Genomic DNA, 14,606 nt, shown 5'->3' with positions numbered 1-14,606 from the left:
GAGAGGCTATTGAAACAAATCCAATCATATTGAAGCGGAGATTTTGACCTGACGAAAAACTTATGTCATTTGAAAACGATATTTATCAGGTTAAAAATCGATTCTGGATGTGAAGATAGCCCAACTGACAAATGCAACCAACGTAACTCCCAAGTTTCCAACGATCTGAGGAAAATGATGCAGGAGTTGAATGATCTAACACTTTCAAAGTTAAAGCAAACCAAAGAAGAGCTAGAATTTAAGCTCTATCAGCAGTCGTTTAAAAACGACAAACTGGAGGAAAATCTCCGATACGACGGAAAACTTCAAACGCTTTCCAAACAAATCGATCAAAACCGGGCCTCTACGTTTTTAAGCCACAACACCATGGAACTGAGACCTCACGTCCGGGACACGGCCTCATCCGGAACCGGGTCCGTGCAAATAGATGGTTATGGCGCTGATTCTGCTGATTGCTCTGCTGACAATGGCGGTGCTGGCAGCTTATCGAAATCGTTTGCCATTCACTAGGAAGCGCGGCGAACTATGGAACGTCAGACACGCTGGCCACTATAGTGGACGATATTTAAATAGGCGGCACTTAGAGATAAGAACCGAATATTTCTTCCCGTAAGAGGAACGATCATTTGAATCACAAGAAATAATATTTGAATTATATACTTGAGCTCCGCTAAAATATGATGTGATATAAATGCGTATGAAGTGGCGAACTGAGTTTTGTTTGTATTCATGGTCTTCTTACATTTAGAGAATAAATATTTTTTGAAGTTATTTCTCATTAACAAGCAAAGCAACTAACACAGAAAATCACAAAATAAACGAAAACCCTTCAAAATGTAACCCCTGTAACATTTATTTCCCTAGATGTTTTTATAGTTTTATATGGGTAATGAAGATAATGAATTCTAAATATTCGACATTTTTAAGTTCTTCCGTTACTAACCCCCTTTTAAAAATTAAAATGTTTTTAGCTGTAACTTTTTGATTTTATAACTTTGTTTTCCAACTTTCACCAAAGAGGCAGAATAAATTCAAGTTCAGGAGCTTTATGGATTTCTAGGGTTGGCCACTTGGGTCCGAAGTTATCAGATTTAAAATGGCTTTTGCCATTTTCAAAACCATACTTCAAATGAATTAAGATATTTATTGGAAACGTCACTAAACTTTAAAAATTCATCAGGAATTTGATTGGTTCAAAATATGGCCTGTATTCCGAATTTCAGGCGAATCAAGATCAATGGAGCCTATTTTGATAGTTTATAAAGAATTAGGACAAGCTCCGGAATTTTCTGGAATGGTACTTCCGAGGAAAATGGCGCTTTGTTATCATTATACGACCTTGCTTGCGTCAGTTGTTTTAATTTCTTTTACTTGCATCAGTTAAAACTTCATGATTTTGCAAAAGAAGATCAATGGAGCTCATTTTGAAAGAATTTGTACAAGTTGACATGTTCCGAAATCTTCAGGTATCCTGATGCTCCTCGAGGAAATGACCATTTTTGATCAGTTATAAAATCTTGTTTCCGACATCTCAAACCTCGTGATTCTACAAAATAAGATTGATTCGTATACTAAGTTTTGGACAACTTCTTGCATGTTCTGAAACCTTCCAGGAATGGTCATTTACAGAACCTTGCATGTGTCATCTCAAAATTCATGATTTTGTAAACTAGTTGATTTAGCTCATTCAGGATTTTGAGCAAGTTAGAAATGGCTTTGAATCTTCTAGAATTTTGATCCTCCAAGAAAATACCCATTTCTATTGGGTGTAAAACTTCGCTAGTGACTTTTCATCTTCATGATTTTACTGCTATTTTACTGATTCGATCATTTCCAAATCCTCACTTGCGACATTTCAGTCTTCATGATTGGTTGGTCATGTTTCGAAATCACCTGAAAGTCTGAATCATCAACAAAATAACCTATGGTGTTACCTCAGTAGCATAGCAATCCGTTGAAGTCCTGGTAAAATGACAAAAATAAATGTTATGACATATTTTTCAAATTTTGTTAAATGGTTTTTACGAGGCACGTATACCTATTTGAAAATCCGTTTACTCAATTTACAATTTTCTCCATCAATCTCCATATATTTGCATATAACAAAATAAGCAAATTGATTATGTTCTACTCGATGTAAAATTGGTTTAATAACTGTTGCAATAATAACCCATTTCTACAAAGAATTTGTTCCCTACTTGGGAGCATGTTCAAGATATGCAATAATCCTCAATTTGAATTTAATTGATTTTGAATACAGAACATGCAGTTTTACATACCGTAGGCTGAGGTTTGAAAATATGGCCATTTTCCCCGGGGGCACCATTTCGGAAATTCCGAAACATATTCAACTTCATAAACCCTCATAATAAGATCCAATGAGCTCGTTTTGCAAAATTGTGAAGTTAGAGTGTTGCAAGCGATGCTTTATAGATGATCAAAAATTGCCATTTTCCCCGGGTGCACCATTCCGGAACATGTTCAACTTGCCCAAAATCTTTCAGAATAAGCTCCATTGATCTTGTTTTGCAAAACCATGAAGTTTGAGATGTCGTCCGCTAGGATTTATAACTGATAGAAAATGGCCTTTTTTTCCGAGCCGTCGAATGACTGACTTTGGTGCAAAAATAGAAATGTTCCCGTCTACAAGTTCCCTAGGAACAATCCGTAGGTCCCGGAACCGGTCAAAGTCGTCAATGGACCATTTTATATTCATATCTCGCTTCCTGATTGAAATTCACCTTCTCTTCTACAGGTTCCCCTGGGGCACCCCAGCGACATCATGATCCGTATTTTTGGTTGATTTTTCATTCTTGACATATAAGAAAACTTCTGCAATGTTATCATAATGGAAGATCGGTCAAAAGCAAGTAAATGAATTTGGGACCTGGTCCTCTTAAGACTATCGATTGGTACCGGTTTTAAACAAATGGCCATAACTTACTTGATTCTGGTCCAAGTTCGAATTTGATATGGTTCCAATCAAAAGAGTCCTACTTATTTGTGGTTTTGTTGGAAATAACAGATCAATTAGATCAAAATTACACAATTTTAACAATTCATTAAAATTCATTCAGTGAGTTTAACTAATAGAGGGATGTTTTGGTTTCTAAATGTCACATCGATCTGTCGAAATGGCGCAAGCCACATCAAATACATCAATGCACGCGCCGTGGCTGCGACAATACAAGTGTTATTCATTATCTAAATCAACAATCTGTTTTATATCTAACAGAGCTATCTAGATATGCATAATATTGTTTCATAGTAATTTCTCCTTTTTTGAAAATGGTTCATTCTTCAACTTTGATTGATGAGATGAGTGTGTTATTATTTCTGCTGGAAGTTAAGTGCAAAGCACAAATTCCTTTGGAATACACCCAACTTGATATCACATTGTTCTTGATCGAAACTTTGTCCCTTTCGACATTTAGCCTTTTTCGACCTTTTGTCCCTTTCGACCATCTGTACCTTTCGACCTTTTGTCCTTTCGACCTTCTGTCCCTTTCGATTTTTTTGTCCTTTCGACCTTCTGTCTTATCGACCTTTTGTTTTTTGACCTTTTGTCCTTTCGACCTTTTGACATATATTCATTTTGACATCCCTTTATGGTAAGACGGTATAATGCACTTCATACAAACGCCCCACCCGATTTCTAGAAACTATAACTCTAGAGGTAAAATCAGTTGGTACCATTAAATATTTGTAAAATTATTATACTATATAAATGTGGAAGAATTTTTGTATTGCATAATGAAAATAATAGCAAAATACAAAAATTACAGTTCTGTTGTAACTTTCAATGTTTGTTTGCTCAAAATTCTTGAGCGACACTAGCATACTTCCCAAAACTTGCACTGAAATCAGTTGGACAACAAAATAACTTTTCTCAGTGCTTAATCTTCTTCTTCTATAAACATAAAAATGAATTTCTGTCTGTCTAGCCGTATAGACTCCGAAACTACTGAACCGATCGGCGTGAAAATTTGTATGCAGAGGTTTTTGGGGGCGGGGAAAGTTCTTAAGATGGTTCGAGACCCCTCTTCCTTTTGGAAAGCGGGGCTCCCATACAAATGAAACAGAAATTTCTGCATAACTAATTAGAGAAGAAATCAATTTTAGGCGAAACGAAGTTCGTCGGTCTCTAATGTATGATAAAATTGCTTCCATCTAGTAAACATTTTTAAAATTTATTTCATTGGTCCAAACATAAGTCAGCACATTAGGTTGTAACCTTTTTATTACTTACTTGATATGATGAAACAATACGTAACTTCTAGGAACATTTTTGCTGAAAAAACTTGGACCAAGCACTCTTCGGTGATTTTTCACAGCCAATGTAAAACGCTGGGCGCATATAACCCATCCGTCCCGAAGATGAGAAAGATCAAATACTTTTGAATTTATTTATATGTTATCAACGGATGCCACCTTATCTTAGAGAACATCCATACATTACGTCACGCTTTTAGAGGAAGGGAGGGGGTTTCTAAAAGTGTGACTACTCATATCAATTTTTTGGAAATTTCATACAAAAAGTGGGGCAATGAATGAAGGAGGGATTGAAAATGTTTTTTATTTTGCGTCACATAATTAATTTCCAGGAATCTCAACCAGTCACCATTGATGTTAAATATACATTTCCTATGTCTTTTCACTAACCCTTGCCACCCACTAGCATGTTCACGTGGTTTATGGACAGTTCTTTACCATTTCAAAATGCTAGTACCTGAAAATCTTACATTTTCCCAAAAATAAATCATTTTTACTAAAATGTTAGCTAAAAAAAATCGTCGAAGAAAATTATTCAGATTTTGTCACTGTCCCGATTTTATCAACTGAAACTCACGGATCGTGTTGATAAAAACGGAACATATCTGTAAGTTCATCTAGTAGAGGAACGTTGGAGTGTATTATCAGTGCTCGTGCTTGTTTGGCTCTGGTCTGAAGTTTTTGACAGATTGACTTGATATTTTAAAAATTCTAATATAACTCTATTAGGTTACGCTTACCGAACTGAGATTATTCAAACGTTTTCATGGTGAAATTCGGGACACACATTTCCCCAAAAATTGTTAAAGATAACATTCCTTCAAAAACAATATATTCCATAAATAAGATTTTCTCGAAAATAACATTTCTTCGAAAAACATGTACTCAAACACGCCTACCAAATTTTGAATTTTTCGACTCCAATTTTCAATTCCTAATTCAAGTTCCAAACTTTCAAACTCTGAAGATCTTTTCGTGAAGATTCCAAAGAATTTCCTTTAGAAATTGTATGTAAAGACATTTTCTTGGAAATTAAAACAAAAATCCGTTTAAATTTGAAAATTACATAAAAATAAAAATTACCAGTGAAAATTAAAAAAAAATCTTGTGCAATTTCCAATGACGTTCCAGTGGAAATTCCAAAGATTTTTTCGTTGGAATCTTAAGAATTTCAAGTGGAAATACTGAAAAGTTTTCTAAGATTTGAAGTGTTTTAGTATATTTAGCTTCATAACGCGAATTTTTTTTATTAATAAAGGCCGATACAAATATTAAATTTATTTAAGTATGTCAAACAGCTTCTTGGAATGTACGATATGCAAAAAACAAGGAAATGTAATTTTTGTAATTTTAAATAAATTAATAAGACAAGGGTCAGATGTACTATTTGTGTTGTTTGAACATGGCTGTTTCATGACGTTCTTACATAAATAAAATGCAGACTTCCCGGACCATACGGAATACTTAGGTGACGTCTGAAGTAGAATCGGTGAAGCACGCCATATCAGCATACCCACGATCCTGAAATTATTGGGTTCATGCTGCTTATTAACATGAATACGACCTCGGACAAAGCCGTAGAGAGGATGCAATGGACGCTAAAGCTCACCCATACACAAGAAATGCGCGCGGATGAGCTCCTGGGGTTTCCGTATGGTTGTAAAGGGGTCATTTCGGCTCATGGACGACGATTACTGGGAGATTTTCGTTTACCTTACTCTAAGAAAAGATACATTGCACTGAAAATAACCTTGCTTTTTGAGAGTTTACAGTTCCAATTGATTTATGAAAAATTAAAATTCTTCCAAACAGTTTCAAAATAAATTTCTATTGCTTTGTAAAAACGGCTAATCAAAGTAACACAATACATAGGCTATATGGCACATTGATTTCTTTCTCAGCCTCATGTACATATGGTACTCTTGTATTCTGAAAACTTTGGGGGACATCAGATGACGTTCGCCATCTCCATGTAGATTTATGGCCATGATTCCTATCGACTTCATTTATTTCTCTCCAGGAGATCCTAGATCTGCCCCTGCTGCGATGTCCTACCGGATTCCACCGCTTGCTTGCAGATTTCGCTTTCGCTCTTACGTAGTGTATAGCAGGCCTGCGTCCATTTTATTTGATGTATTTCCGATGGCATCGTCGATTAAGGACTCAACATTCCAGAAACTAGTGAGTGAAGTCTGCCAGTCCGAGCTATAAACGTTGACATCGGTTGGTGAACACTTGCAAATCTATGTGATCTCTGCTTTGAATACACCAAGTATCACTGGCGTACTTAAACATCCCAAAATTCGTTAGGGTTGAGTATTGTTGGGAGTTTGGTGCATTGCCTGAGACGCGCCGCCTAACGTTGACTGGCTGGTTTTCAACCTTCTTCACTGTTTGCCCGGCTACCGTGGAGTTGGGTGCTTCACATCCAATGATTCGGTATTGTTGTTGATGTTGATCAAGGGGAACGTTCAAGCAGATCATTCAGTTTGCTCCACTCCCCAATGTAACATTTTGGTTTTATGCTTGGTTTACCATAACATTTCTTGAAAAGAGTAAATTATGGTCTTCCAAGGCGTTTATAAAACTAAAAAATGTTACTTGCAGGCTGTTGCGTTAGTATTGCAGTATCGTCCTTATGGGTCGAGGTGGTACGATTGGTCATAATGGTGGTTGGCTGCTTCCCTAGCGGTGACCCGCCAATTACACGTCGATTTCCTGGACTAACCTTAGCTGAGATATAATACATCCAGCCTTGTTTCACTTTAGCGATTATATTGTTATGGACTCTCTGGATTTTGCCTAGATTATCCCTTGCTTCTGAGGACACCCTGCAGATTTTCGTGATTCAGACGATCGAGAACTTTTCCGTGGTCATTCGGTACCAAATGGAGAGACTCTTGAGATTCCTTGACCTACTCCAAAAGATGCACCGCTTGTGACAATATGGATTCTCCACATGATCATCCAGCTTGCAGAATCTTTTTGTTGCCGTCAAGAGAATTGTTAACCTTTCCCTATATCTGGGATTGGGATAAGACGTCAAAACTTGAAGAAGTTGTTGTTATAAGTGGTCGAACCAACAACGTTTCCAGCTAATCAGTTGGATCTGTGAATGACTGACATGTCAACGTCTTTCTAGCTAACACCCACTGGTTGTCCTTGGCGATTACTCTCGCCAGTTATGGCCAAACTGCCTTATCATCGTTGACCGGAGAGTCATCCCGCGCCCGCTTTTCCCGTCTGCAACCAACAACGGTTTGACTTACTTTTCTCTATGAAATAACTTTTTGGAATTTGCCGAGACTGAGTATTTAGCTCCTCTGGAAATGGATCACCCTGAAAATGGAAACGATACGCTTCTTGAGTCCGTAATGAACGCTGTGATGACATCACGTTTGACTATCATCTTTAATTTCCAAAGATCCGCGACCACGCATTTCCAGGAAATTCAGCGGGAGGAGAATTCTCTCAGGTGTCGATTCTGCATAGTTCGTTGAAGAATATGGGAACTCCAGGTAGTGGATGTTTGGAAGGTGGAATTATGGAAACTGACGAGATCATCTTCGATGAGCTGCGCACTCAGCCAATAGAATGGATTACACCCGATTCTTTTTTTACACGGGGATGCGTTCCGTGTAAAAAAAGTTTTCAGTTCAAAATTTAAAAATCCGTGTAAAAAAAAAATATGAGTTCTCGACAGATCATGCTAAAGTAGAGCAACTTTGCAAAGAAATTTTGTATGGGATTTTTTTACACGGCCGTATAAAAAAAATCCGTGTAAAAACAGAATTGGGTGCTACAGATGTAACCCGACTGAAGATTGAGAAGCGTATAGAATCAAAGGTTGAGGAATGGGAAGAATCAGAGGAGTGAAGTACGAGTCCCGTCTACAGAATGTATCTCTGTAAGTGGGAGTCAGTGCTCAATAACTCACTGACTTGTAAAGCTGAAATGTTGGTTCGATCACTTCGAACAGCTTCTTCAAATCTAAGCCAGCATTCTTCAAAAAGCAGCTATACAAGCAGGAAATCTAAAGGGGCCCCAAGGTCGATCGGCATTCGGCAGGAGATGAACCTATGCTGTCTGTTTTGTCTGTCTGATCCACAAAAATCCTTTGGCGGCCCCATAGGATGCAAGGGTGCAAACACGGTCAGTTAGCTGACTGGCTTCATTCAGATAATCCCGGCTAATGTGAAACAAGGATGCATTTCATCTTGGTGGAGTGCGATTGACCGTGTACCGCTCTATGAGTTTATTGTTGTGTGGAACATCCTAGACGACTCTGAGATTTCGCTAATAGACACGAAACGCTCTTTTGTGTGCCTTAACGAGCTGACCGTATGCTTCTTTGCGGTGGGTCCACCATCAACGCCCGCAGAACCAGGTGATTTGAGTGTCAGCAGGAAAAAGCGCCTTAAACTTTGCAGTAGCCGGACGATCGGAGGAATTCAATATGCTTGACAGTCTGATATCATCAGATGACAAAAGTGGAATTGACATGGAACCCGCCATGAGTCAGAAAGGCACCAGATTTTTCAAAATATTTGGAGACCCAACCGGTTTTGAATCCTCACCAAAATTCAGATGTACTACTCTATCGACGAATTTCGCGCCAACTCGACCATGATTTGGCAGCACCATCTGAGAATCCAGATGAAACTTGGTGGCGACCATTAAGATATGGTATTTCTAAGCCACTCTGCATACTTAGTTTTTCAAGAATTGTCAAGAGTAACATTTGATGAGGCCCTAAATTTTTTCATGGATTTTTTATTCATAAATCTGACATAACTCTAAAATGGCAGACCTTTAGAAGAGAAGTGTTGTATATGCAGCGGACTGTCGTGAAAATTCCCTGAAGTTTTTGGAAAAATATCCAAAAAATAAAATACCGATTTTTTACACTGAAAAAGAATTTTGTTTAAAAAATTTAAAATCGATATTACAAAACCTCATCTCCAAAATCGGTTAATTTTTTTTTTTCTGCGAATGAAATATTTTAATTATCTAACTTTTCTGGGAATAAATGTTCCTCTTGACATTTAAGGAAAAAAGTTTTTCTAACAAAAACTTTTTCATGTCGATATTAGTGAGAGAATTTATCAGCGTGTCTTTATGCCTACAGCGCCAATTATAGGTTCAGCAGCCTATCATCAACCAACGACACATTTTGGAAGTATAAAAATTGTTTAGGAAGCAATTTAGCATAATCTAACATTAATGTGGATAACATTTGGAAAGGGCGTATATTTTCCTAGATTGCTTATATATCAATGTTACACACACAAATTACCAGATTTACAAAATTGTGATGTTTGATGGACTATTGTAAATTTGTCCTGAACTATAAAGTCCTGAAAACATAAAAAGCGTTTACCGTTCTAGAAAATAAAATTAATGAATGCTAAAGGTTAAAATTGGTTTAGCAAAAAAAAAATTAAAGGTCGATTTTTTATCAGATAAACATTTTGATTCCAAACAGTAGGTAATTTCATTAGAGGATTTCGGTAAACGCACATTTAAAGAATAATAAATTTTCTGCATTTTTTCAATTTTTTCTTTCAATTTTATTTGTTACTACATTTAATTCTTATTTCTACTTGATTACTCATCAATTTGTAAACATAGTCGAACAATTCAAAGACTTTTGGGTCTTCATCTGAGTTTTTTGAGTTTTGCTTTTTGACAAACTCTTGTTGAGTACCGTCGTCGGGGGTGACGATGGGTCAAATGGGGGTGAGAATGGGTCACTGTTTCAACTTCTAGAGAATGCTTGTAGAATGGATGTATCTGAGGTCAAGAAGACAAAAATATAAGAGACCTTTTTGAACGATTTTGCTCTACGCCCTCCATGCTCGCGGTGACAGCGATGACCCATTCTCACCCCCCCTTTGCCACCCCCGATGGCGGTATTGCTCATTCGTGATATAACAGAAATGTAATATAGTGATATTTTTGTTTGATTGAAAACGTGCCCATTCACCCATTCGTACAACTCCCGAGGAGTCTTGATAGTATTCCATAATCTTTGGCAAGAGTTGCTCGTTTTGCCATTCGTTTGAGAGTGCCATTCTGCTTCTAAGCCATGTTTTGAATTTAAATTGCACAGACTTGCAAAGTTCCTTTTATTTTTATAGTGTGCTGCAGCTCACCCAGACATGAAAGTAATTTTTGTAAAATCGATCGACTGTTTCAAAAAGTCAATTAATTTTGAAATAATTAAGTGAACAGCTGTTGTGTCATGGGTCATTACTTCTGATTAATAAGGCTAACGTTTTCTAATTAACCGTTTCTTTTAAAGTAAACTTCGAATGGATGTATTATTGCCTGGAAATTATTCCAACCGTGAGCAGCATTTTGGATAATGAATGAATAATTTTCAGAGAAATCTAACAGTACAGGTGTATTGCTGTTTGCAAATAATATCATAAGTTATAAGTTTATCAATTTTTCAATAAAATACGATACAAAATCATCTACAGGCTTAATAACGGTTTCTAAATTACACCATTCAGTGGTTAGCCTTTGCTGAAAAAAACATCTTCTTTTCCACTATTACAATTAAATATCACTTTAGTTTCGCTTCGGCAACATTGTCCGTTTTCAAAGTAATTATTTTTTAGTAATTGTTTTTAAGTTACTTCGGTACAAAAAGTCAAATAAAACATAAACCCTTTTCAAATGTTGGTCCACAATTATGTTAGATTATGCTAAATTGCTTCCCAAACAAATTTTTATACGTCCAAAATGTGTCGTTGGTTGAGGATAGGCTGCTGAACCTATAATTGGCGATGTAGGCATAAAAACACACTGATAAATTTTCCTCAATATGGACATGAAAAAATTTTGTTGGAAAAACTTTTTTCCTTAAATATGTCACAGGAACATTATTCCCAGAAAAGTTAGATGAATTAAAACACCTATCTGCAGAAAAAAATTATTCGATTTCTGAGATGAGGTTTTTTGTAATATCGATTTTAATTTTTAAAACTATTTTTTTCAGTGTAGAAATCGGTATTTTATTTTTGGATATTTTTCCAAAAGCTTCATAGAATTTCACGACAGTCCGCCATACAACACTTTTTTGTAGGTCTTGTCATTTTAGAGTTACATCGATTTATAAAAAATCCATGAAAAAAATTTAGGCCCTCATCAAATGTTACTCTTGACAATTTTGAAAAACTAAGTATGCAGAGTGGCTTAGAAATACCATAACTTTATTCCCACCAAGGTTCATTCGATTCCGGGATGGTGCTTCCAGCCCCCTAGGAGGGTTGGCATGAAATTAAATCTATCGTGAAGCGTGTTGTGTTTAAGCAAAGATAACGCAGATGATGTCTAAAATTTATAATTCAAACGGCCTTACAGTGCCGAGCAACATAAAAGCCATCAAATACCGATAACGACAGATGTTCGAAAAAGTGAATGTTGTTAATCGAAGTTAATCGAATTTGACTTGCACTGTCAAAACGTACCATAATGGTTGCATTGCAATATATTTGATATAGCTAGACGTAAGTGCCGTATTGATATTAAAGACAGCATTAGCACTTAAGCTAGATTTATATTTTTTTAAACAAAAATTTAAAAAAATATGGTTTTGCAATAAAATTCATTACCTTATTTTGGATTGATAAAAACGAACAGTGGGTAATGTCTGTGACATAACCGCTAAGTGGACGTAGGACTTGACCTGACCATGCCTTTAAAATACATAATATGTCCAAATTTCTCACATCAACTATTTTGGATAAATAATCGGCGTTGCATACCATTCCATGGCAAAATCTTCTCATCAAACCGACGAGAAATCAAATCTACCTCAAACCTCGAACCTCGTGGGCCAATCAGCTAGTGTCTTGTATCCCGCTTCTTTGTCAGCCAAAGCGTCACCATCATCAACGCGTTCGAGAAGGGCTTCTTCTTTTACGCTTGTTGCTCGCTGCTGGCGTCTATTTCCTAACAGGACTTTCGCTTGATACAGGCCAATAAGCCGGGCAAGCAGGCTTAGAAATGCAGTTCAGGTGGGAAGTACGTGTTCTTTTCTGAGACAACATTGTTAGTAGTAGAAGGAAGGAAACACCCGGAAACAATGTTTATCCACATATTTTTTTATCAATGCCAAAAAATCCAACATTTGATGAAAAATCGATTGATAGTTTATTAATGTTGTTATCGGTGTTTTTTTTATCCAAATAAGATTATGTGAGAGATTTGGACATCTTATGAATCTTTAAAGGCATGGTCAAGCGAAGTCCTTCATCCGCTTCATAAATCAGAAAAAATTATCCACTGTTAGTTTTGACGCAATTTATGAAAATCACACATAAAATTTTATCTCTAGAATATTGGTTTGGCTTTTAAGTACAATTTCTATCCCGAAGGGTATTGAAAGCATTGATATTGATCTCTATTATTGGCTCTCTGAAGAACCGTTTATTTTGGACATACATGCTGCATTAGACTGGCCCAGGAAACAAAAAGTTGTCTAATCCCACGGGGCACCCCCCAGGATTGTGTCTTTGGGTGAAAAATAAATCTCTGAAAATTTCAGTTCAATCGCTTGTTGCATAAGCTGGCGCATTTGATTTGGAAGTTTGTATGGAGATTTCAGCCAAATGTATAGGAAAATATACCTCCGTCACTTATTCGATCTGGAAAGTGGTTCTGATTGCTCGATTGACCTCAAATTGCAAAAACGGCAGTTGGTATGCTACAGAACAATTTCACAGAACATGTATGATGATTAAATGAACTTTTATATAGGTTTCGGCTGATGCGATTCGATCAAAACCCAAAATACACAAATCAGCTCCTAATAAACCAGCCGAAAATTATATAAAGTTTGTTTAATCATCATGCAATGTTCTGTGAAATTGTTCTAGGAAGGTGTATTTTCCTATACATTTAGCTGAAATTTTCAGAGATTGTTCTCACCCAAAAGACACAATTATGGGGGGTGCCCGTGGAATCAACATTTTTTCTCACCATAATAATCTGGGCCAGTCTAATGCTGCATCATGTGGCGCTTTTCTTCAGCCTGTCTCAGCTCAGCACCGATGCCGGCCGGTCTCGGCTCGACTCTGCTGCTGCTGCCGGTATCTGCTCAACATTGCTGCTTTGTAGGGTCTGTAGGGTGGACTGCTGATGTGCTGGCTAGGTTTCGGATGATGATGGTCGCTTCGATGGTGACGAGCCGAAAAAGCGGTCGGTGCAGACTTCATTCCTATTAAAGTGCTGTTCAATCAATGATGCAGTTGCTTCGCTTGTCGGTCAGAATGAAACGAAAAAATCGCGTTGCGCTATTTTATGGCTTCTCGGCAGACCCAGCGGCTGCACATTCGCTGAGTGTCTGCACCAATCAGAACGTGGTAATGGAATGATGCAAGAATTATGCGGTACCCATATTTATGGGTTCCCTTGAGCTCAATGTTTTCATTGAAAACAGTTTCATGCCTATTGAAACAAGTTTTTCAGGTCTTATCAAGCATGGACATGGAAGGCATACTTGAAATCTGTCGATTGAGGGGCTTACCGCAGAAATTCGTCCACTGAGACGAACGCTATTAACGTTTAAAATCTTTCAACACAGCGTAACGCGGTCGATTTAAATATTTTAAAATGACATCCGGTATAGTAAAGAGAGACGTAAGTCCTACGTCAAAATCTTGTGCCATTTCCAATGACATTCCTGTCAAATTTCCAAAGATTTTTTCGTGGGAATCTTAAGAATTTCAAGTGGAAATACCAAAAAGTTTTCTTAGATTTGAAGTGTTTCAGTATGTTAAGCTTCATATTTTTATATTTTTTTTTATGAATAATTGTTTTTTGATGCTGAAATTCCTTTCACGCCAATGGGGAAGATACATCATTGGTGTAGAAAAAGTTGCTATACAAACTTTTGCCATATAAAATTTAGTTCTATCTGCTCCAGAAGTCGAGATATTAGTCGTTATTTATGAACGTCAATTTTTCAGATTTTTTGTATGTTCTAAAAAAACATGCAGCTCTCGAAAACAGTTATATTATTTCCAATATTTATGATTTTCGGTTCAAAAATTAGCATTTCGACATTTACTGTATACATTTAGAGGCAGAGTGGGATAGAATTTTAATTGAGTAATAAAAGTATAACTCAAGTACTGATACCAAGTATGAACAAGGCAAGCAAATTGAACAAGTAGTTTGAATTGAACGCAAATTGAACTTCTAAACACCTTTGTTAACTCACTTAAACGAAAAAAAAGGTTGAACATGTTCAACTTTTGGCATGTCAATCGAATTTGACTGAGTTGTTAGCGGGCTTGGTAGTCATTTGGCTACTACTTCTG

The 14,606-nt window shown here is 36.8% G+C and overlaps 1 protein-coding gene and 1 pseudogene across 2 annotated transcripts in view; both read left to right on the top strand.

Annotated features, from left to right (window-relative positions):
- Nucleotides 1-771, top strand: part of LOC134219159 (uncharacterized) — a 17,057-nt pseudogene extending 16,286 nt beyond the window's left edge.
- LOC134220218 (cardioacceleratory peptide receptor-like) overlaps nucleotides 1-14,606 on the top strand; it is a 365,520-nt gene that overhangs the window by 336,091 nt on the left and 14,823 nt on the right. The gene's annotated exons all lie outside the window — the stretch shown is intronic.

The sequence above is a fragment of the Armigeres subalbatus genome, chromosome 3 (genome assembly GCF_024139115.2).
Source record: "Armigeres subalbatus isolate Guangzhou_Male chromosome 3, GZ_Asu_2, whole genome shotgun sequence".
NCBI classification, from domain to species: domain Eukaryota; kingdom Metazoa; phylum Arthropoda; class Insecta; order Diptera; family Culicidae; genus Armigeres; species Armigeres subalbatus.
The sequence above is the reverse complement of the archived record's forward strand: the minus strand, read 5'-3'. Positions and strand labels throughout refer to the sequence as shown.